Raw genomic sequence first — 24,741 nt, 5'->3', positions numbered from 1 at the left:
CCCGAACTCCTTTCACGTGTCCTTGCTGAAACCTCTAATCTGTAACAGATTCTCCTCCACAATCGCTCCTCCGCGCCCTGTTCAGGTGGAGGGTCAGGAAGAGTATGAGGTTAACTCCATTATTGATTCTCGTGTCTCCCGGGGGAGAGTACAATATTTGGTTGACTGGAAGGGTTATGGTCCTGAGGAGAGGAGTTGGGTACCACAAGAGGATGTTCATGCTCCTCGCCTTCGCAGGGCATTTCACTCCCGCTTTCCATCTCGCCCCGGCTCCTTCCGCCCGGTGGGCGTATCTGAGAGGGGGGGTACTGTCAGGGTACCTGAAGCCTCTACCTCTGAGAGAGGTAGAGACTTAGAAGTTTATCCGTCCGGACGGCATGTCTCCGCGGTTCACCCGGTCTTGCAAACGCCGGCCGCGAGGGAGTCACTTCCTTTTATAGCAGGAGGACCGGAGGTCGACGTCATGACGCCAACCCGGAACGTCCTGTCACTCAAATCTCTGGAGACGAATCAGGACTCGCCGGAGGCGTGTCTTCTCTCCCTAACCAGGATACTTAACAGTGGCTCTCTCATTTACTCATTGCCCTGTCGTGGTTCTAGTCTGCCTAGTCACACAGTGCTCTGTTATTCTCTTGCTTTTTGGTTCTGACCCGGCTTTGGTATTTACTCTCCTGTCTTTCTGTTATCCTTGACCCGGCTTGTCTCTCGCTTACCTGTCTTCTCGTTCCCTCGACCTCGGCTTGTCTCTGACCATTCTATCGTAGTTTTACGTTAAGTCCGGCCATTCTAAGGACCGGTATACGTATCTGCTACTCTTTGTACTCTGCGTGTTGGATCCCTGACCCGATCCTGACACTAGGTCAGAAATGTGTCCGAGAGAAGGGTGTGGGGGGAGAGAGAATGTGGTGCATGTTTTTTGGAATTGTTTGTTTGTGAGGGAATTGATGAATAAATTATTGAAGTTTGTTGTGGGTTTGACCGGTATTCCGGTTTTTTCGTTTGAAGTTTTGTTATTTGGTATGTGTAAGATTGGGAAAGAAAGAGAGAGGGTTTTGTGGATTGTGATGTCATGTATAAAAGAAACGGTATGGGATGCGAGAAATTTAATGATTTTTAAGAAAGAATGTTTAACAGTAGATACGTGTGTGAGAATGGTTCGTGGAAAAGTATATTTGTATTATTTGAGAGATGTGAGAAAGTGTGGAGAAATGGACGCAGAAGGATTTTGGAAAACCAAAAAGTGGAAAAAATGGTGTGCGTAGAGACAATGTAGGTGGTGGGTAGGTTTTAGTTGGTTAAATGTATTAAATGTCATTTAAAAAAAAAAAAAAAAAGGGAAAAAATGTTTGGTGTTATGATAAAAATTGTATTGAAATAATTGTATTAATGTATATATTGGTTTTTGTACAGGTTAAATGGAAAACAAGCAGTGGATACTGGTAATGTTGGGTGGTGGGTTGTATGGTTATTATGTTAATAATATGTAGTCTTTTTTTGCGTGTTTAGGTAAAAAGTACAAAATGGGGTAAGTATGAATGATTGGATGAATGGGGTAGGTATAACTTGTTTCTAGGGATTTTGGTGTGGGAGTTTGCTGTGGTTTTTGGGGTGGTGAGGGGATTGGTTGTGTTTTTTGCTGTGTTGTGTTTATTAAATTTTACTGAAAAAAGACCATGAGGATGTTATTTGAGAGATTCCTTGAAAATCATCTGGAGGAAAATGCTCTGTGACTGAGTGGTTAGAAAAAAAAAAAAAAAAAAAAAAAATCTGTTCTTATCAGTTTAATATCTGATACGTCCCCTATCTGGGGACCATATATTAAATGGATTTTTGGAACAGGGAGATGGAAGAAGAGCTTGCTCTGTCCACTCCACGCATTGACCTGGTATTGCAGTACCTCCAGGACCGGTGCACCTCTCTTATGCTGGTTAAAAAATAGATTGATTGATTGAACAAAAAATGCAAAAAGGAAAAGCAAAAAGCCACTGGACTCTCACTTGGAGAGAACGAAGGCAAACTTGTTCTCCTTCCTTCCCTTCCCTGCTTTTTTCTCTGTTCTGTCTAAGTGCGAGCTCTGCCTCCCCCTGTCTGCGGCATGCCATGCCTGAATGAAGCCTGGACGGAACGGACCAAAAACATGATATTCCTTGATTTATGGACACTTGTAGCAATGTTTGTTAACTGTTATTGTTTCGTTTGGATTGATAGCTAGTCTGATTGTTATTCTCTATCATGTGCTGTGCACGATTCAATTCTGTTCACCTGATCCCATGTATTTATTCATTGTTATCATGTAAATCTGTGTAATCACTTCATGGAATAAAAGTGTCCAGTACATATCCATTGTGAAGAAGTCAGAGTATGTATTGCTGGCTGGCTGGCTGGCTGGCAGCGTTCATTATCAGTGTTGGAAAAGTGGGCGGGATTAATTATGCAAAGTTGCTGCAGCCTGCAGCATGCTGGTCTTTGCAATGACAGCACAAACGTTTTGGAGGGAAATCTGAGCAACATCTAGGTTATCAATCAATTAAAAGTTTAATTAATTGCATTATTGAGTGAGTGATTGCGAGCAATCAGCAGGTGGTGCTTAATTGCTTGCTCTATCTACCCTACTTGCAGCTGAAGAGGAACAGACAGACAAGGTGATCCAGCAACCTCGTTAGGCACCTTATCAGCGGTAGCAGCTGAGCAGGAGAGACAGAGGTGCAAGGTATGTCTGGAGGGGAGGGGGAGGAATGGACAAGATTAAGAAGGGGAGCTGGGTTTCAAGGGTTTAGAGGTTGTTTGCTGCTCTGGTGACTTTGTCTCTGTTGCTATTTGTAGCCAGCTTACACCTAGATGAGGAAAAGGCGGCACTGTGGCCAAGGCTCACCGCAAGCTGAACAAGCGCCAGCGAACGGCAGGTGAGTAGCTGGGCGCCCATTCTGGTTATCGCTTCTCGGCCTTTTGGCTAAGATCAAGTGTAAAAGCTGGTCTGGTCAGAAGGTCCCGGTGTTGGCAACGCAAGCCCCTCGGCCTTCCAGCTGCGTCTTCCTTGTGGAGGCGTGGCTTGGATGCTGCTATTGGGGGGCGACCCGCGCTTTCACTGGGAACGAGAAGGGATTTGAAGATGGAGAGAGGTGCCCCCTCGTTTCCAAAATCTGTACGCATTTTGGTGTCCGAAGAAAGGAGACGTGATGTTGGCTTGCAGGTGATCCAGAGGGAGATTCTTGAAGGTTTGCTGCAGATTCCAAGGGCGTGGCTCTTCTGTGTCCAGGATTTTCCTGCTAGAGGTGTGTTCGATGTGACTTTCGTAGAGCAAGACCAGGTGACAACTATGATGGAGAGAAAGCTGCAGGCGGAGGGTAATGTATTGCTGCACGGGATCACCTTTACCCCGTTTGTTCCAGTAGTAAAGGTACCGTTGGTCATTCACATGTATAACCCCTTTGTGACTGATGAAGAGATTATGGTGTTTTTACAGAGATACTGTTCGGTGGTGGCTACACCTGTAAAGCTTGTAAATATGTTTGGGGTGTATAATGGGAAGAGGAAAGTGTTCGTCACATTGCGTCCTGATCCATCGGAGGTGAGTGGGTTAAGGCATCCGCCTCAAAACTTTTCTATTGGTGGTAATAGGGGCTACTTGTACTACCCAGGGCAGCCAAAATATTGTAGGAACTGTTATCAGTTTGGGCATACTAGCCTGGAGTGCGAGAAGGGTATTTGCTGCCGAAATTGTTTCGGGGAGGGTCATAATCGTGTGACCTTTGTGGCTCAAAGACTCATATGGCCAGATATTGCCCTGATAGGCTCCGGGATCCTTCCCGTAGCAAGGCTGAAAAGGGAGCAGAAGTGCCTGAGGCAGTCCGTAAAACTGAGGATATGAGTGGGGTACAGAAACCCAGAATCCAGTTTATCCCGACGTATGGCACTCAACTGAGATCTAAAGAAGAGATTGAAGAGCGCCATGCTAAATTAATGGCTGAAGACATACGGAGAAAGCAGTCCGGAAAAGCTGTGCTGGAAGAAATTGTGGCCGCTGAATCAATGGAATGTGGAGACGAGGCTGTGGTTGCTGGTCCCTCACTTCTGGTGGATTCAGGTGAAGAGGACACGTCAAGTATGCTTCCGTTATCGAAGAAAACGAAAATAGGTAAGAGTGTTCTCTCTAGTGATTTTCCGACACTATTGATGGAATCTCCCCCTGAGATTGAAAATTTGTCGGATTCTGAAGCATCGGGTTCAATGTCACCTGGTTTTGACTCTCGGACCATCTCTAGACGGGGTCAAGTTTCTATGTTTTCTTTGGAAAGTGGAAGGCTCGAAGAGTTGAATAGAAAGACGTGAAATGATGAGGAGTTTTTTTCCTCTGATTTATGCTTCGTATCTACTCCCTTAATGTGCGTAGCATCAAAGCGGCCATAAGAAGAGCTTTCATCTTTGATTTTCTGTGTAAACTCGCTATGGCTGTAATATGTTTGCAGGAATGCAATTTACCAGAGAGTCCCATAGCTACCAAATGGGAATATGGTCCTGCAGTCTACTCGTGTGGTGGGGGGAATAATATAGGGGTGGCGGTTTTATTTAAGGGTTGGGATTTTAAAGTGTTAAAATATTTGGAAGTTGTGACGGGTAGAATTTTGGTAGTGTATTTTTTGTTTAGGGGAATCGTATATAGGGTTATAAATGTATATGCACCAGCAGAGAAAAAAGAAAGAGTGAATGTTTTCGAATGTTTGGGGTTTGTGTTACCAGGGAGGGAGGCTACTTTTTTGGTGGGGGATTTCAACTGTATTATAAGGAGGGGGGATAGAATTGGGAGTAAGGAAGTAAATAAGTTAGATAAATCAGGATATATGTTGAATAATTTAGTTAGGGATTTTGGTCTTGTGGATTCGGTGGGAGTTATGGGTGATGAAGATGTATATACTTTTTTTAGCGAAAATGGTTCAGTTAAGTCACGTATTGATTTTTGTTTTCTTTCACAGGGTGTGTACGCTGAATCTCTACGCACATCAAGAGTCGCTTTTTCCGATCATGTTGTGTTAGAATGTAAGGTGAAAATGGATGTGAATTTGGAATTTGGGAGAGGATTTTGGAAGATGAATGTAGGAATGCTGGTGGATGAAGATATGAAGGTTGAATATGGTGAAAGGTATAAACAATGGAAACAAAGTAAATGTAAGTTTGATAGTGTAGTCGAATGGTGGGAATGGGTGAAAATGAAGTCTAAATAGTTTTTTATGAAAAAGGGATGGAAGAAAGCTAGAATGGAAAGAGAATGTTGGGATGAATGGAGAAAACGGTTTGATTATTTGTGTAAGTTGAGAGAATTGGGCTGGGATGTTGAGGAAGAATTGGAAGAAGCGAGAGAAAACAGGAAAAAATGGTTGGATGAGAAAGGGAGAAAAATTGTGTTTGCGGCAAAGTTGAATGTTTTGGAAAACGATGAAAGATGTACAAGATTCTTTTTTAAAAAAGTGTATGATTGTCATAAGGCTATGGAAGGTATTATGAATGAGGATGGTGTGTTGGTACAAGAGAAAGAATTAATGATAAATGAAGTTTTTAAATTTTATGAAGAATTGTATAAGGAAAAGAAGAGGGACGCAAGGATGGAAGAAGAGGTGTTAGCAAGTATTGAATCTGGTGTAAATGAAACGGATGTTAGTGGTTTGATAAAAGATGTTGATAAAAAAGAATTGAGTGAGACGGTTAGTGAGTTTAAATTAAATAAAACGCCTGGAAGTGATGGTTTGCCTGTTGAATTTTATCGGATGTATTGGGAAGTGATTGAGGATGATTTTTTAGAAGTATGCAAGTCCGTTTTAAATGAGGGGAGGTTGTCTGAGTCCATGAGAAAGGGTATAATTGTGTTAATTTTTAAAAAAGGGGATAAACGTGAGTTGAAAAATTGGAGACCTATCACTCTGCTAAACGCAGATTATAAAATTATTGCGAAAATAATAGCGAATAGAATGAAGAGAGTGATTGAGGATGTGATTGGTGAGGAACAGATTTGTGCAGTGCCTGGACGACAGATTGCAGAATGTTTGATTGGGTTGAGAGATGTTTTATGGTTTTGCAAGGAGAGGAAGCAGGAGGTGGTTGTAGCAACGATTGATTTTGAAAAGGCTTACGATAGAGTGTCACATGATTTTATGTTTAGTATTTTAGATCGAATGGGAATGCCGAAGAAATTGTTAATGTGGATTAAATGCTTGTATGAAAATGTTGAGAGTGTCGTACAAATGAATGGATGGATGACGGATAGTTTTAAAGTTGAATCCGGAGTTAGACAGGGATGTCCCCTGTCTCCCATTATTTTTATTTGTGTGATTGAACCATTGTTGCGTAATATTATGAAAGATAAAGTAGTGAAAGGTGTTGAGATTCCTGGTAGTGGCGCTAGAAGTATGAAAGTAATTGGATATATGGATGATGTGACAGTTATTTGTAGAACATAAGCGGGATTGAGAAGAGTGAGATTGTTAGTGGAAATTTTTAGTTTGGCAAGTGGTTTTAAGGTAAATTGGGATAAGTGTGCATGTAAAGCTTTTGGTCAGTGGAGAGAGTTAGAGTTGTGTGGATGGCCAGTGGTGGAAGGAGAAATTGAAGTGTTGGGGGTAAAATTTGATGACGAATTGAGGGGAAGAGAAAGTTGGAATAAAATAATTAATAAGGTTAACCAGAAAATTGGGTTGTGGAGTATGAGAGTGTTGTCGTTTGAAGGAAAGGTTTTAATTATGAAAGCGGTTTTATTACCTATTATTTTGTATTTGAATTTTGTTTTCCCTATTGGGGATAAAAATTTGAGGAAATTGGTAAGGATTATGTTTTTATTTTTTTGGGGATGTCGAATGGAAAGATTGAGTCGAGCATTAGTGATGAAAAAACGTAAGAATGGGGGTATGAATGTGCCGGATTTAGAAAAATTTTTATTAATACATTATGTGGGTTTGTGTGTGAGACTTAGTAAAAAAGAGAGTTTGGTTGCTTGTATGTTTAAGTATGCTGCGAGTATGGGTTTACGAAAGTTTGGTCTGATTGTTATAGATAGGACAAAACCAATATGTTTTAGTGTGCCGTGGTTTTATAAAAAAATTGAGGTATGTGTTAGAAAGTATGAATTGGAGAATGTTTCTAGTGTTGAGTGGTGTGAGAAAAGGAAAGTATTTAAAATTTTAAATAAAAGGGAGAGGGTGACTAGAATTGATGGTTTGAATGATTTGCAAAGTAGTGATGTGTGGAAAAGATTGGATGAGATAGAAATTTTTAATAAACAGCGTGACGTTGCATGGATGGCTGTGAATAATTGTTTGCCAACAAGAGAGATGCAGTATGGGAGAAGAATGGCTAGGTCTGAAATGTGTCCGAGGGATGGATGTGGTAACAGAGAAAATGTAGTGCATGTTTTTTGGAATTGTGAATTTGTAAGAGAGATGAATAAAAAATTGTTGAAATTTGTGGTTGGGTTGACTGGGATTTCTGTTTTTTCGTTTGAGGTGTTATTGTTTGGTTTATGTAAGTTGGAAAAAGAGAAAGAGAGAGTGTTGTGGATTGTGATGTCATGTATAAAAGAAACATTGTGGGATGTGAGAAATTTGGTGGTGTTTAAGCATGAATATTTGTCTGTAGATGCATGTGTTCGCATGGTGAGAGGTAAAGTATACATGTATTATCTAAGGGATGTCAGGAGGAAGAATGAAATGGATGCGGAGGGTGTGTGGAAAACTAAGAAGTGGAGGAAATGGTGTGCGTAGAGATGAGGTAGGTGGTGGGTGTGTTATTTGTAAAGTAATTGTATTTTTTGAATATTTGAAAAAAAAAATAAAATTTGGGCCTCTTAAGGAAATTATTGTGGTAATGTAATTGAATTAATATGTATACATTGGTTTTTTATATAGGCTAAAATGGAAGAACTGAGGTGGGTAGAGGTAAAGTTGGGTGGTGGGGTGTGCAGTTTTTGTAACCATATGATGTATATTTTTATTACGTGTATATATGAAGAATAATTAAAGGGGTAAGTATGAATGGATGTATGAGTGTGGTTAATAATAACTTTTCGGGGTTGGATGTGTTTGCAGTGTGGTTCTTTGGTGGGTGGGTAGTTTGCTGTGGTTTGCGGGTGGTGGTGGGATTTTGGTTTGCTGTGAATTTTGTGTGATGTTTAACTTTTTTATTATTTTATTGCAAAAGATCATGATGATGTTATTGAGAGGTTCCTTGAATTTCAACTGGAGGAAAGACTCTGTGACTGAATGATAAGAAAAAAAAAAAAAAAAAAAAAAAAAATCTGTTCTTATCTTTGCCTTTAGGTGCTTTGGAGTATCTTCCCTTTGCCTTATAGCATCGCCTTAACCGGCTTAAGCTATCTGCTGCTATTAGGGGAAGATCGAACCAGAGTGGCCTTTTGGTGTGGACTAGATACAGTATCCGAACAGCGGTACTACACACATGCGATCACGGGTTGCTGAGGTTTAGGGTAGTAGGGCCTTCTGCGGAGAAGGAAGCCAAAGCAACACAGACTAGCCCCAGGTAACCTTGGTGAAACTGCTGGAGTTCCCCAACACAGAGTGGATTCTATTCTGGAGAAGGACTCTTGAGGCTCTAGCCAGCAGTGAATCCAGAGGGTGGCATAGACTGGGCACCGACGGAGGAGAAGGCCGAGCAACGGAAGTAGGGCTTCCTGCGGAGGAAGAATCTGGGGCGAGGTAGCGCAACCCACTGCACAGCGGGAAGCCAAAGTGGTAGGGCCTTCTGCGGAGAAGGGACCCAAGGCAGCGCAACTTCCGACAGAGGAGAAGGCCAAGCAGCGGAACTAAGATCTCCTGCGGAGGAGATATCCAAAGCTAGGCAGCGCAACCCACTGCGGAGCGGGTAGCCCAGGCGGTAGGGCCTTCTGAGGAGAAGGAAGCCTTGGCTAGGAAGCGCAAATCTCCTGTGGAGGAAAACGCCAAGCGGCGGAATTTAGACCTCCTGCGGAGGAGGATTCCAAAGTAAGGCGGCGTACCCCACTGCACAGCGGGTAGCCAAGGCAGCAGGAGCCTTCTGCGGAGAAGGTAGCCTAGGCAACGCAAATCTCCTGAAGGGGCGGAGAAAGAGTGGCAGTTGAGCTTCCTGCGGAGGAAAAGCTGAGGTAACCAGAAGCAGCTCCTGCGGAGGAGTGAACCTCAGTGCTCAACATCCCTTAACCACAATTTCTACTTGCCCCATCACAGCCCAGAGAGTAATAAGAATGGCAGCCCCGGGAGCCAAGACTGCGGCGGTAGAAGGCACTGTGTCTAAACCCCAGAACTCCGGGACCACCCCCCTCGCCTCCACTGGGAAGAGCAAGGGAGTCGGGGCAAATCACGGAGAAGCACCCACCCTGGAGCCATGGATGAAAACGACAGTGGCCTTGAAGCTGAAGGAAGTAGATGGGAGGATACCCGATTTGAACCCAGAAACCTTCAGTAAGCAGATGGTACTGGACCAAGGGTTCACCGCGGCGGAGACCCTGAGCATACAATCCCTCGCAGCAGGCCTGTTCCATGTCACGTTCCTAACGATGGCAATCTGCAAAAGGTACTGGGAACATTTCCTGGCGGCCAAACCCGACTCTCCTTTCACAAGATTTATAGGAAGCTGCCCAATAAAGAGAGAGGAGAGAAGGGTGACGGTATCCATGAGGAACCCCCACACCCCTGGCAAGGACATCTCAACGTTTCTAGGCAGATTCTGCACGGTGATGAGTGACTCGGCCCAGATAAAGTACAAGCACGGCTTCTGGATAGGAAGATGGTCCCTGATTGTCCGCCTGAAACAGGATCCATCCTCTCCTGGGAACCTACAACACCTGCCGCAGTGCTTCTCCCTAGGTAGCTCAGCTGGCATGCTGTTCTACCAAGACCAACCCAGGAACTGCCGGAAATGCAACCAGCTCGGGCACCAGGGGAAGGATTGCAAGGCATCCGCCTGCAAGGTATGTAAGGTGGCAGGCCATGACACCAAGGACTGCCCCAGGAGAACAACCTGCAACCTGTGTGGGGACACCTCACACATGTACAAGGACTGCCCAAAAAGGACCAGGAGCTACGCGGCAGTAGCAAGTAAGGGGCTATCAGCGTCAGGCCCAGCTGAGACCCTCCAAATGAAACGGAAGCCAGGCAAAAAGAAGGGTAAGAAAACCACCCCAACCCCCGCTGTCACACTTCCCCCTCCCAAAAACCCGGCCACCTCTCCTGACCCCTCTTGCCCCCTACCCTTCCTGACTCCCAAGAGCACCCGCCCCCCACCCAGCTCTCTCCCCTCCGAACTCTACCCCTCACCCACTGCAGCAGATCTAACCTTCTCCCTCACTGCTGCAGACCCCCCCCAGGACCCCTTCCCTGCTCTTATTCCCGCTACAGGTAATCCCCCTGAGGAACAACTGCGAGACCCCGGTCAGAGGAAACGGAAGATCAGCAGTGAAGAAGCAGGACTGGAGGACACAAGCCCACCCAAGGTTCAGCAGAGTAAAAAGGCACAAACAGCAGCCTCCCCCTCCCCTGCAGAGGTAACCGATGCAGAAGCAGACGAGCTCATCCGAGAAGCTCTAGAATGTGGGACATCATTTATCCCAGAGCTGCAGTACACAGAGACCCTCGACAGCCTACAACGCCTCCTTGAGGAGCCGGTTCAGACGGAGACACGCCCACCACCTCCACCACCACCACTGGACATTAAGGACCAAGGAGGAGGAGAAGGAAGTAGCCTCCCCCATCAGGGGGAAGGCGGCGGTAACTGAGCAGTCATGTCTGTGAAAAACACTGTCTTTTCTCCCTTACATTGATTATGGCGTCTATTTCTATTCTCACCATTAATGTTAGGAGCATTAAGGATAGGTTACGTAGACATGCTGTGTTAGGATATCTAGCCTCTCAGAAGTGTGATGTGTTTATGTTGCAGGAATGTTCCATCCCTTTCTCTAAGTCCTACCGCCACCTGGCCAGGGACTGGACGCATGGACCATCATTCTGGTCTGGTGGGAACGGGTGCAAGTCAGCAGGTACCGCTGTCCTAATCCGGGGAGGACACTTCACGGTGGACTCTGTCCGGGAGCTTGTCTGTGGTCGACTATTAGTCGTGGACGGCTCCTGGGCAGGGGAACCAGTGAGGTTCATCACCGTGTACTCCTCGCCGGAGAAGAGACAGCGTTTGGAACTACTCCAAACCCTGCGGGCCCAACTCGCAACTACCAGAACAGTCTTGATGGGAGGTGACTTCAACTGTCCAATAGAGGAAGATGGCCGCAGTTCCCAGACTGCAGCCAAGCTAGATGTAACCTCCAAACTGCTTAGGGAAATGATCACCGAGGCATCCATGAGGGACGCTGTGGGCTCAATGGGTAATGGCTCTGTTAATTATACATGGAGCCGCCCAGATGGGTCTCAGCGCTCTCGGATAGACTTTGTGTTCACATCCCGAACAGTTAAGCATGAGCACTCTGCCACGGTTCCCTGCTTCTTCTCTGATCACAGGGCGGTAAAGCTCGAAGGTACACTGGGAAAGGGTTTCCCCCCTGGCCCGGGTGCCTGGAAGCTAAACTGTACCCTGCTGCAGAGACGGGAAATTGTGGAGGAGCTGCGCACTGCATATCAAGGATGGCAGATAGACAAGAGTCAGTTCCATACCATGGCGGAATGGTGGGAACAGACTAAAGTCAAGCTCCGCAGTTTCTGGCAGGCAAAAGGCAGAGGCCTAGCGGCTGCCAGAAAGCGGTACTTCCAGAGACTGCAACGCAAGTTGCAGTCTCTGCTGGACCTGCAACTCTGTGGATGGGACGTGGGTGAGGAGCTGGAGGAAACCAAGGAGGGTCTGAAAAGACACTTTGAGGAAGAAGCCAGGCAAATCATCTTTCGTTCCAAAGTGGAGAATCTTGAGAAGGGGGAGAAGTGTAACTCTTTCTTCTTTAGGAAACTCCACTCTGGCCACACACCCCTGTCTGAGTTACGTGATGGTAATGGTGATATGCAACAGGGGAAAGAGAGGGTCACGAAGGTAGTAACGGACTACTACAAGGACCTCTACTCCCCTAAGCATATGTGCAGTGATGCCGCCGAGAAATTCCTCTCGGGTATCACGAGGACGGTAGACCCAACAGGGAAAGCCGCGCTAGACGGCCCCCTGACTCTGGGGGAGCTGCACGTTGCGGCCAGATCCTTTAGACCAGGCAGGACCCCGGGCAGTGACGGTCTCCCAGCCGAGTTATACGTAACGCTGTGGGACCTCATTGGACCGGACCTGCTGGCCCTGTATGAGGAGATGGCAGAGACGGGCAGCCTACCACCCACTCTCAGGGAAGGTATGATCACGATTTTGTATAAACAGAAGGGGGAGAGATGCGACCTTAAAAACTGGAGACCCATCTCTCTCCTTAATGTGGACTACAAGATCCTGGCCAAGGTCTTAGCAACCAGACTGAAGGCGGTCATAGGAGGGATCATCGACCCTGACCAGACCTGTGGCATCCCAGGACGCCGGATCTCCGACAGCCTGGCACTCGTCAGAGACACGATCCATTACATCAAGGATCGCCGGGTCCGGGCTGCACTCGTGTGCCTGGACCAGGAGAAAGCCTTTGATCGTGTCTCTCATGAGTTCATGGATAGAGTACTGTGCAGGTTTGGGCTGGGGGAAGTGTTCTGCTCCTATGTAAACCTAATGTACCGTGATATCTGCAGCACTGTGTTGGTGAATGGCTGGAAAACTGAACCCTTCCTAGTCAGGTCAGGGGTCAGGCAAGGCTGCCCTCTCTCACCTCTCCTCTTTGTCTGTTGCATAGAACTCTTCGCCGAGTCCATCAGGCAGAACCGTGAGATCAGAGGGATCACCACACCAGGAACCAGAGGGAAAGAAGTAAAGTGCTCGATCTACATGGACGACGTCACCATCTTCTGCGCCGACCACCATGCAGTGAGAGCACTCAAGTCCACCTGTGATGACTTCAGCAGAGCTTCAGGAGCCAAGATCAACTGCGGGAAGTCAGAGACTATGCTGTTTGGGCAGTGGGATGTACCCTCAGACCCTCTTCCCTTCCCCATCAAATCAGGCCTCATTAAGATTCTAGGGGTCTGGTTTGGGGGAGAGGGTGCTGCCTTGAAAAGCTGGGACGAGAGACTGGCAAAAGTGAACCAGAAGTTCGGATTGTGGATCCTCAGAGACCTTACCATCGAAGGGAAAAAACTAGTGCTGCGGAACGAGATCCTCCCTGTTCTGCAGTACACGGCCCAGGCGTGGCCCCCTCTGATGGCTGTTTGCAGAGCCATCACAAGAGCAGTTTTTCACTTCATCTGGGGATCCAAGATGGACAGAGTGAAGCGCACCGTGATGTACAAAGAACCCCGCAAGGGAGGCAAGGGAGTTCCAGATATCCCCACCTGGCTTCGAGCCTTCTTTGTATGCAACGGAGTTCGCAGGACGCTAAGAGACAATGCAAACTGCTCTGCCGGGAACTCCATGTCCCGCTTTTTCCTCCTACCCATCTGGAGAGGGCTGGGCTGGGACAAGTGGGACAGCTCCATCCCTTACAACTGGAACACTCCTTGGTATTACCTTGATGTGAGAAAGTTTGTGAAGGAACACCATCTGGAAGGAGTCAAACCGGAACTGTGGTCCCCCAAGGTGATCTACAAACTAATCAGAGCACAGGACATTACAGAGTCTATTCCAGGGCTGCCAGCCGCCACAACAGAGACTGTATGGGAGAAGGTGGCATCCGGCAGGCTGACCAATAGACACAAAGACATGGCATGGATGGCCATCCAGGGAGGCCTCCCCCTAAGGACATTCATGCATGCGAGGGGGCTGTGCAGATACAGACATTGTCCGCAGTGTGTTGTGGAGGAGGAAACTTCTCTACACCTCTTCTGGCAGTGCAAATTTGCACAGGCTTTGCTGAGAGCCCTGGAAAGAGAACTCAGAGACTCAGTTGAGAGACAGCATCTGTCATATCACTCTATCCTGTATGGACTATTTCCCGGAACGCACACAGTGGGGGCAATTGAGGACGCATGGCGCCTACTGTGCTGCGTGAAGGATGCCCTATGGTTCGCCAGGAATCGCTTGGTGTTGAGGAGGGAACAAGTCACTATCCGAGACTGCCGCAGGCTGGTCCACAGCCTGCTCAGAGACTATGACACCATAGACAACCTCGGTGAAGAAGAAGAGGACTGAGCCCCAGACCCCTCAGCCCCCCCCCCCCCCCCTCCGCCCCTTTCTTCTTCCAGAGACTTGACCCCAATCAACAAAACCCCTATTAGATAAAAAGTCGGAAAGCCCCCTCACCTCCCCTCCCCCTTTTATTTATTATTGTTGTTTTGGTGGGAAGGTATGGGTGCTTTTAATGTTTGTATGGTTGGCAGTTGGTACTTGGGCACTAATAAAGGTCTCAGCCCAAAGTGCCCAAAACTGACTGCTAGCAAGATATAAAGTATGTAAGAATGTCTGACACTGCGCTTCGACGCAGATATGTTTTAACTGTAAACTGTTTATTTCGAAATAAAGACTTTTTTGTTAATTCAAATCTGTTCTTATCAGTTTAATATCTGATACGTCCCCTATCTGGGGACCATATATTAAATGGATTTTTGGAACAGGGAGATGGAAGAAGAGCTTGCTCTGTCCACTCCACGCATTGACCTGGTATTGCAGTACCTCCAGGACCGGTGCACCTCTCTTATGCTGGTTAAAAAATAGATTGATTGATTGAACAAAAAATGCAAAAAGGAAAAAGCAAAAAGCCACTGGACTCTCACTTGGCGAGAACGAAGGCAAACTTGTTCTCCTTCCTTCCCTTCCCTGCTTTTTTTCTCTGTTCTGTCTAAGTGCGAGCTCTGCCTCCCCCTGTCTGCGGCATGCCATGCCTGAATGAAGCCTGGACGGAACGGACCAAAAACATTACATTCCTTGAATTATGGACACTTGTAGCAATGTTTGTTAACTGTTATTGTTTCGTTTGGATTGATCGCTAGTCTGATTGTTATTCTCTATCATGTGCTGTGCACGATGCAATTCTGTTCACCTGATCCCATGTATTTATTTAATCATTGTTATCATGTAAATCTGTGTAATCACTTCATGGAATAAAAGTGTCCAGTACATATCCATTGTGAAGAAGTCAGAGTATGTATTGCTGGCTGGCTGGCTGGCAGCGTGCATTATCAGTGTTGGAAAAGTGGGCGGGATTAATTATGCAAATTTGCTGCAGCCTGCAGCATGCTGGTCTTTGCAATGACAGCACAAACGTTTTGGAGGGAAATCTGAGCAACATCTAGGTTATGAATCAATTAAAAGTTTAATTGCATTATTGAGTGAGTGATTGCGAGCAATCAGCAGGTGGTGCTTAATTGCTTGCTCTATCTACCCTACTTGCAGCTGAAGAGGAACAGACAGACCAGGTGATCCAGCAACCTCGTTAGGCACCTTATCAGCGGTAGCAGCTGAGCAGGAGAGACAGAGGTGCAAGGTATGTCTGGAGGGGAGGGGGAGGAATGGACAAGATTAAGAAGGGGAGCTGGGTTTCAAGGGTTTAGAGGTTGTTTGCTGCTCTGGTGACTTTGTCTCTGTTGCTATTTGTAGCCAGCTTACACCTAGATGAGGAAAAGGCGGCACTGTGGCCAAGGCTCACCGCAAGCTGAACAAGCGCCAGCGAACGGCAGGTGAGTAGCTGGGCGCCCATTCTGGTTATCGCTTCTCGGCCTTTTGGCTAAGATCAAGTGTAGTATCTGTTCTTATCTTTGCCTTCAGGTGCTTTGGAGTATCTTCCCTTTGCCTTATAGCATCGCCTTAACCGGCTTAAGCTATCTGCTGCTATTAGGGGAAGATCGAACCAGAGTGGCCTTTTGGTGTGGACTAGATACAGTATCCGAACAGCGGTACTACACACATGCGATCACGGGTTGCTGAGGTTTAGGGTAGTAGGGCCTTCTGCGGAGAAGGAAGCCAAAGCAACACAGACTAGCCCCAGGTAACCTTGGTGAAACTGCTGGAGTTCCCCAACACAGAGTGGATTCTATTCTGGAGAAGGACTCTTGAGGCTCTAGCCAGCAGTGAATCCAGAGGGTGGCATAGACTGGGCACCGACGGAGGAGAAGGCCGAGCAACGGAAGTAGGGCTTTCTGCGGAGGAAGAATCCGGGGCGAGGTAGCGCAACCCACTGCACAGCGGGAAGCCAAAGTGGTAGGGCCTTCTGCGGAGAAGGGACCCAAGGCAGCGCAACTTCCGACAGAGGAGAAGGCCAAGCAGCGGAACTAAGATCTCCTGCGGAGGAGATATCCAAAGCTAGGCAGCGCAACCCACTGCGGAGCGGGTAGCCCAGGCGGTAGGGCCTTCTGAAGAGAAGGAAGCCTTGGCTAGGAAGCGCAAATCTCCTGTGGAGGAAAACGCCAAGCGGCGGAATTTAGACCTCCTGCGGAGGAGGATTCCAAAGTAAGGCGGCGTACCCCACTGCACAGCGGGTAGCCAAGGCAGCAGAAGCCTTCTGCGGCGAAGGTAGCCTAGGCAACGCAAATCTCCTGAAGGGGCGGAGAAAGAGTGGCAGTTGAGCTTCCTGCGGAGGAAAAGCTGAGGTAACCAGAAGCAGCTCCTGCGGAGGAGTGAACCTCAGTGCTCAACATCCCTTAACCACAATTTCTACTTGCCCCATCACAGCCCAGAGAGTATCAAGAATGGCAGCCCCGGGAGCCAAGACTGCGGCGGTAGAAGGCACTGTGTCTAAACCCCAGAACTCCGGGACCACCCCCCTCGCCTCCACTGGGAAGAGCAAGGGAGTCGGGGCAAATCACGGAGAAGCACCCACCCTGGAGCCATGGATGAAAACAACAGTGGCCTTGAAGCTGAAGGAAGTAGATGGGAGGATACCCGATTTGAACCCAGAAACCTTCAGTAAGCAGATGGTACTGGACCAAGGGTTCACCGCGGCGGAGACCCTGAGCATACAATCCCTCGCAGCAGGCCTGTTCCATGTCACGTTCCTAACGATGGCAATCTGCAAAAGGTACTGGGAACATTTCCTGGCGGCCAAACCCGACTCTCCTTTCACAAGATTTATAGGAAGCTGCCCAATAAAGAGAGAGGAGAGAAGGGTAACGGTATCCATGAGGAACCCCCACACCCCTGGCAAGGACATCTCAACGTTTCTAGGCAGATTCTGCACGGTGATGAGTGACCCGGCCCAGATAAAGGACAAGCACGGCTTCTGGATAGGAAGATGGTCCCTGATTGTCCGCCTGAAACAGGATCCATCCTCTCCTGGGAACCTACAACACCTGCCGCAGTGCTTCTCCCTAGGTAGCTCAGCTGGCATGCTGTTCTACCAAGACCAACCCAGGAACTGCCGGAAATGCAACCAGCTCGGGCACCAGGGGAAGGATTGCAAGGCATCCGCCTGCAAGGTATGTAAGGTGGCAGGCCACGACACCAAGGACTGCCCCAGGAGAACAACCTGCAACCTGTGTGGGGACACCTCACACATGTACAAGGACTGCCCAAAAAGGACCAGGAGCTACGCGGCAGTAGCAAGTAAGGGGCTATCAGCGTCAGGCCCAGCTGAGACCCTCCAAATGAAACGGAAGCCAGGCAAAAAGAAGGGTAAGAAAACCACCCCAACCCCCGCTGTCTCACTTCCCCCTCCCAAAAACCCGGCCACCTCTCCTGACCCCTCTTGCCCCCTACCCTTCCTGACTCCCAAGAGCACCCGCCCCCCACCCAGCTCTCTCCCCTCCGAACTCTACCCCTCACCCACTGCAGCAGATCTAACCTTCTCCCTCACTGCTGCAGACCCCCCCCAGGACCCCTTCCCTGCTCTTATTCCCGCTACAGGTAATCCCCCTGAGGAACAACTGCGAGACCCCGGTCAGAGGAAACGGAAGATCAGCAGTGAAGAAGCAGGACTGGAGGACACAAGCCCACCCAAGGTTCAGCAGAGTAAAAAGGCACAAACAGCAGCCTCCCCCTCCCCTGCAGAGGTAACCGATGCAGAAGCAGACGAGCTCATCCGAGAAGCTCTAGAATGTGGGACATCTTTCATCCCAGAGCTGCAGTACACAGAGACCCTAGACAGCCTACAACGCCTCCTTGAGGAGCCGGTTCAGACGGAGACACGCCCACCACCTCCACCACCACCACTGGACATTAAGGACCAAGGAGGAGGAGAAGGAAGTAGCCTCCCCCATCAGGGGGAAGGCGGCGGTAACTGAGCAGTCATGTCTGTGTATAACACTGTCTTTTCTCCCTTACATTGATTATGGCGTCTATTTCTATTCTCACCATTAATGTTAGGAGCATCAAGGATAGGTTACGTAGACATGCTGTGTTAGGATATCTAGCCTCTCAGAAGTGTGATGTGTTTATGTTGCAGGAATGTTCCATCCCTTTCTCTAAGTCCTACCGCCACCTGGCCAGGGACTGGACGCATGGACCATCATTCTGGTCTGGTGGGAACGGGTGCAAGTCAGCAGGTACCGCTGTCCTAATCCGGGGAGGACACTTCACGGTGGACTCTGTCCGGGAGCTTGTCTGTGGTCGACTATTAGTCGTGGACGGCTCCTGGGCAGGGGAACCAGTGAGGTTCATCACCGTGTACTCCTCGCCGGAGAAGAGACAGCGTTTGGAACTACTCCAAACCCTGCGGGCCCAACTCGCAACTACCAGAACAGTCTTGATGGGAGGTGACTTCAACTGTCCAATAGAGGAAGATGGCCGCAGTTCCCAGACTGCAGCCAAGCTAGATGTAACCTCCAAACTGCTTAGGGAAATGATCACCGAGGCATCCATGAGGGACGCTGTGGGCTCAATGGGTAATGGCTCTGTTAATTATACATGGAGCCGCCCAGATGGGTCTCAGCGCTCTCGGATAGACTTTGTGTTCACATCCCGAACAGTTAAGCATGAGCACTCTGCCACGATTCCCTGCTTCTTCTCTGATCACAGGGCGGTAAAGCTCGAAGGTACACTGGGAAAGGGTTTTCCCCCTGGCCCGGGTGCCTGGAAGCTAAACTGTACCCTGCTGCAGAGACGGGAAATTGTGGAGGAGCTGCGCACTGCATACCAAGGATGGCAGATAGACAAGAGTCAGTTCCATACCATGGCGGAATGGTGGGAACAGACTAAAGTCAAGCTCCGCAGTTTCTGGCAGGCAAAAGGCAGAAGCCTAGCGGCTGCCAGAAAGCGGTACTTCCAGAGACTGCAACGCAAGTTGCAGTCTCTGCTGGACCTGCAACTCTGTGGATGGGACGTGGGTGAGGAGCTGGAGGAAACCAAGGAGGGTCTGAAAAGACACTTTGAGGAAGAAGCCAGGCAAATCATCTTTCGTTCCAAAGTGGAGAATCTTGAGAAGGGGGAGAAGTGTAACTCTTTCTTCTTTAGGAAACTCCACTCTGGCCACACACCCCTGTCTGAGTTACGTGATGGTAATGGTGATATGCAACAGGGGAAAGAGAGGGTCACGAAGGTAGTAACGGACTACTACAAGGACCTCTACTCCCCTAAGCATATGTGCAGTGATGCCGCCGAGAGATTCCTCTCGGGTATCACGAGGACGGTAGACCCAACAGGGAAAGCCGTGCTAGACGGCCCCCTGACTCTGGGGGAGCTGCACGTTGCGGCCAGATCCTTTAGACCAGGCAGGACCCCGGGCAGTGACGGTCTCCCAGCCGAGTTATACGTAACGCTGTGGGACCTCATTGGACCGGACCTGCTGGCCCTGTATGAGGAGATGGCAGAGACGGGCAGCCTACCACCCACTCTCAGGGAAGGTATGATCACGATTTTGTATAAACAGAAGGGGGAGAGATGCGACCTTAAAAACTGGAGACCCATCTCTCTCCTTAATGTGGACTACAAGATCCTGGCCAAGGTCTTAGCAACCAGACTGAAGGCGGTCATAGGAGGGATCATCGACCCTGACCAGACCTGTGGCATCCCAGGACGCCGGATCTCCGACAGCCTGGCACTCGTCAGAGACACGATCCATTACATCAAGGATCGCCGGGTCCGGGCTGCACTCGTGTGCCTGGACCAGGAGAAAGCCTTTGATCGTGTCTCTCATGAGTTCATGAATAGAGTACTGCGCAGGTTTGGGCTGGGGGAAGTGTTCTGCTCCTATGTAAACCTAATGTACCGTGATATCTGCAGCACTGTGTTGGTGAATGGCTGGAAAACTGAACCCTTCCTAGTCAGGTCAGGGGTCAGGCAAGGCTGCCCTCTCTCACCTCTCCTCTTTGTCTGTTGCATAGAACTCTTCGCCGAGTCCATCAGGCAGAACCGTGAGATCAGAGGGATCACCACACCAGGAACCAGAGGGAAAGAAGTAAAGTGCTCGATCTACATGGACGACGTCACCATCTTCTGCGCCGACCACCATGCAGTGAGAGCACTCAAGTCCACCTGTGATGACTTCAGCAGAGCTTCAGGAGCCAAGATCAACTGCGGGAAGTCAGAGACTATGCTGTTTGGGCAGTGGGATGTACCCTCAGACCCTCTTCCCTTCCCCATCAAATCAGGCCTCATTAAGATCCTAGGGGTCTGGTTTGGGGGAGAGGGTGCTGCCTTGAAAAGCTGGGACGAGAGACTGGCAAAAGTGAACCAGAAGTTCGGATTGTGGATCCTCAGAGACCTTACCATCGAAGGGAAAAAACTAGTGCTGCGGAACGAGATCCTCCCTGTTCTGCAGTACACGGCCCAGGCGTGGCCCCCTCTGATGGCTGTTTGCAGAGCCATCACAAGAGCAGTTTTTCACTTCATCTGGGGATCCAAGATGGACAGAGTGAAGCGCACCGTGATGTACAAAGAACCCCGCAAGGGAGGCAAGGGAGTTCCAGATATCCCCACCTGGCTTCGAGCCTTCTTTGTATGCAACGGAGTTCGCAGGACGCTAAGAGACAATGCAAACTGCTCTGCCGGGAACTCCATGTCCCGCTTTTTCCTCCTACCCATCTGGAGAGGGCTGGGCTGGGACAAGTGGGACAGCTCCATCCCTTACAACTGGAACACTCCTTGGTATTACCTTGATGTGAGAAAGTTTGTGAAGGAACACCATCTGGAAGGAGTCAAACCGGAACTGTGGTCCCCCAAGGTGATCTACAAACTAATCAGAGCACAGGACATTACAGAGTCTATTCCAGGGCTGCCAGCCGCCACAACAGAGACTGTATGGGAGAAGGTGGCATCCGGCAGGCTGACCAATAGACACAAAGACATGGCATGGATGGCCATCCAGGGAGGCCTCCCCCTAAGGATATTCATGCATGCGAGGGGGCTGTGCAGATACAGACATTGTCCACAGTGTGTTGTGGAGGAGGAAACTTCTCTACACCTCTTCTGGCAGTGCAAATTTGCACAGGCTTTGCTGAGAGCCCTGGAAAGAGAACTCAGAGACTCAGTTGAGAGACAGCATCTGTCATATCACTCTATCCTGTATGGACTATTTCCCGGAACGCACACAGTGGGGGCAATTGAGGACGCATGGCGCCTACTGTGCTGCGTGAAGGATGCCCTATGGTTCGCCAGGAATCGCTTGGTGTTGAGGAGGGAACAAGTCACTATCCGAGACTGCCGCAGGCTGGTCCACAGCCTGCTCAGAGACTATGACACCATAGACAACCTCGGTGAAGAAGAAGAGGACTGAGCCCTAGACCCCTCAGCCCCCCCCCCCCCCTCCCCTCCGCCCCTTTTTTCTTCCAGAGACTTGACCCCAATCAACAAAACCCCTATTAGATAAAAAGTCGGAAAGCCCCCTCACCTCCCCTCCCCCTTTTATTTATTATTGTTGTTTTGGTGGGAAAGTATGGGTGCTTTTAATGTTTGTATGGTTGGCAGTTGGTACTTGGGCACTAATAAAGGTCTCAGCCCAAAGTGCCCAAAACTGACTGCTAGCAAGATATAAAGTATGTAAGAATGTCTGACACTGCGCTTCGACGCAGATATGTTTTAACTGTAAACTGTTTATTTCGAAATAAAGACTTTTTTGTTAAATCAAATCTGTTCTTATCTTTGCCTTTAGGTGCTTTGGAGTATCTTCCCTTGGCCTTATAGCATCGCCTTAACCGGCTTAAGCTATCTGCTGCTATTAGGGGAAGATCGAACCAGAGTGGCCTTTTGGTGTGGACTAGATACAGTATCCGAACAGCGGTGCTACACACATGCGATCACGGGTTGCTGAGGTTTAGGGTAGTAGGGCCTTCTGCGGAGAAGGAAGCCAAAGCAACACAGATTAGCCCCAGGTAACCTTGGTGAAACTGCTGGAGTTCCCCAACACAGAGTGGATTCTATTCTGGAGAAGGACTCTTGAGGCTCTAGCCAGCAGTGAATCCAGAGGGTGGCATAGACTGGGCACCGACGGAGGAGAAGGCCGAGCAACGGAAGTAGGGCTTCCTGCGGAGGAAGAATCCGGGGCGAGGTAGCGCAACCCACTGCACAGCGGGAAGCCAAGGTGGTAGGGCCTTCTGCGGAGAAGGGACCCAAGGCAGCGCAACTTCCGACAGAGGAGAAGGCCAAGCAGCGGAACTAAGATCTCCTACGGAGGAGATATCCAAAGCTAGGCAGCGCAACCCACTGCGGAGCGGGTAGCCCAGGCGGTAGGGCCTTCTGAGGAGAAGGAAGCCTCGGCTAGGCAGCGCAAATCTCCTGTGGAGGAAAACGCCAAGCGGCGGAATTTAGACCTCCTGCGGAGGAGGATTCCAAAGTAAGGCGGCGTACCCCACTGCACAGCGGGTAGCCAAGGCAGCAGGAGCCTTCTGCGGGGAAGGTAGCCTAGGCAACGCAAATCTCCTGAAGGGGCGGAGAAAGAGTGGCAGTTGAGCTTCCTGCGGAGGAAAAGCTGAGGTAACCAGAAACAGCTCCTGCGGAGGAGTGAACCTCAGTGCTCAACATCCCTTAACCACAACTTCTACTTGCCCCATCACCGCCCAGAGAGTATGGCAGCCCCGGGAGCCAAGACTGCAGCATTAGAAGGCACTGGGTCCAAACCCCAGAACTCCGGGACCACCCCCCTCGCCTCCACTGGGAAGAGCAAGGGAGTCGGGGGAAATCATGGAGAAGCACCCACCCTGGAGCCGTGGATGAAAACCACAGTAGCCTTGAAGCTAAAGGAAGTAGAGGGGAGGATACCCGATTTGAACCCAGAAACCTTTAGTAAGCAGATGGTACTGGACCAAGGGTTCACCGCGGCGGAGACCCTGAGCATACAATCCCTCGCAGCAGGCCTGTTCCATGTCACGTTCATAACGATGGCAATCTGCAAAAGGTACTGGGAACATTTCCTGGCGGCCAAACCCGACTCTCCTTTTACACGATTTATAGGAAGCTGCCCAATAAAGAGAGAGGAGAGAAGGGTGACGGTATCCATGAGGAATCCCCACACCCCTGGCAAGGACATCTCAACGTTTCTGGGCAGATTCTGCACGGTGATGAGTGACCCGGCCCAGATAAAGGACAAGCACGGTTTCTGGATAGGAAGATGGTCCCTGATTGTCCGCCTGAAACAGGATCCATCCTCTCCTGGGAACTTACAACACCTGCCGCAGTGCTTCTCCCTAGGTAGCTCAGCTGGCATGCTGTTCTACCAGGACCAACCCAGGAACTGCCGGAAATGCAACCAGCTCGGGCACCAGGGGAAGGATTGCAAGGCATCCGCCTGCAAGGTATGTAAGGTGGCAGGCCACGACACCAAGGACTGCCCCAGGAGAACAGCCTGCAACCTGTGTGGGGACACCTTTCACATGTACAAGGACTGCCCAAAAAGGACCAGGAGCTACGCGGCAGTAGCAAGTATGGGGCTATCAGCGTCAGGCCCAGCTGAGACCCTCCAAATGAAACGTAAGCCAGGCAAAAAGAAGGGTAAGAAAACCACCCCAACCCCCGCTGTCACACTTCCCCCTCCCACAAACCCGGCCGCCTCTCCTGACCCCTCTTGCCCCCTACCCTTCCTGACCCCCAAGAGCACCCGCCCCCCACCCAGCTCTCTCCCCTCCGAACTCTACCCCTCACCCACTGCAGCAGATCTAACCTTCTCCCTCACTGCTGCAGACCACCCCCAGGACCCCTTCCCGGCTCTTATCCCCGCTACAGGTAATCCCCCTGAGGAACAACTGCGAGACCCCGGTCAGAGGAAACGGAAGATCAGCAGTGAAGAAGCAGGACTGGAAGACACAAGCCCACCCAAGGTTCAGCAGAGCAAAAAGGCACAAAAAGCAGCCTCCCCCTCCCCTGCAGAGGTAACCGATGCAGAAGCAGACGAGCTCATCCGAGAAGCTCTAGAATGTGGGACATCATTTATCCCAGAGCTGCAGTACACGGAGACCCTCGACAGCCTACAACGCCTCCTTGAGGAGCCGGTTCAGACGGAGACACGCCCACCACCTCCACCACCACCACTGGACATTAAGGACCAAGGAGGAGGAGAAGGAAGTAGCCTCCCCCATCAGGGGGAAGGCGGCGGTAACTGAGCAGTCATGTCTGTGAATAACACTGTCTTTTCTCCCTTACATTGATTATGGCGTCTATTTCTATTCTCACCATTAATGTTAGGAGCATCAAGGATAGGTTACGTAGACATGCTGTGTTAGGATATCTAGCCTCTCAGAAGTGTGATGTGTTTATGTTGCAGGAATGTTCCATCCCTTTCTCTAAGTCCTACCGCCACCTGGCCAGGGACTGGACGCACGGACCGTCATTCTGGTCTGGTGGGAACGGGTGCAAGTCAGCAGGTACCGCTGTCCTAATCCGGGGAGGACACTTCAC

At 49.4% G+C, this 24,741-nt stretch overlaps 3 pseudogenes; all 3 read left to right on the top strand.

The window, feature by feature from the left end:
• Positions 1 to 1,718: 1,718 nt before the first annotated feature.
• LOC134584194 (U2 spliceosomal RNA) lies at positions 1,719 to 1,919 on the top strand (annotated as a pseudogene).
• A 12,583-nt stretch (positions 1,920 to 14,502) lies between these two features.
• LOC134584157 (U2 spliceosomal RNA) lies at positions 14,503 to 14,680 on the top strand (annotated as a pseudogene).
• Positions 14,681 to 15,689: 1,009 nt separating this feature from the next.
• Positions 15,690 to 15,864, top strand: LOC134584210 (U2 spliceosomal RNA; annotated as a pseudogene).
• Positions 15,865 to 24,741: the final 8,877 nt, after the last annotated feature.

This window comes from Pelobates fuscus, chromosome 13, assembly GCF_036172605.1.
Source record: "Pelobates fuscus isolate aPelFus1 chromosome 13, aPelFus1.pri, whole genome shotgun sequence".
NCBI lineage: Eukaryota > Metazoa > Chordata > Amphibia > Anura > Pelobatidae > Pelobates > Pelobates fuscus.
The sequence above is the reverse complement of the archived record's forward strand: the minus strand, read 5'-3'. Positions and strand labels throughout refer to the sequence as shown.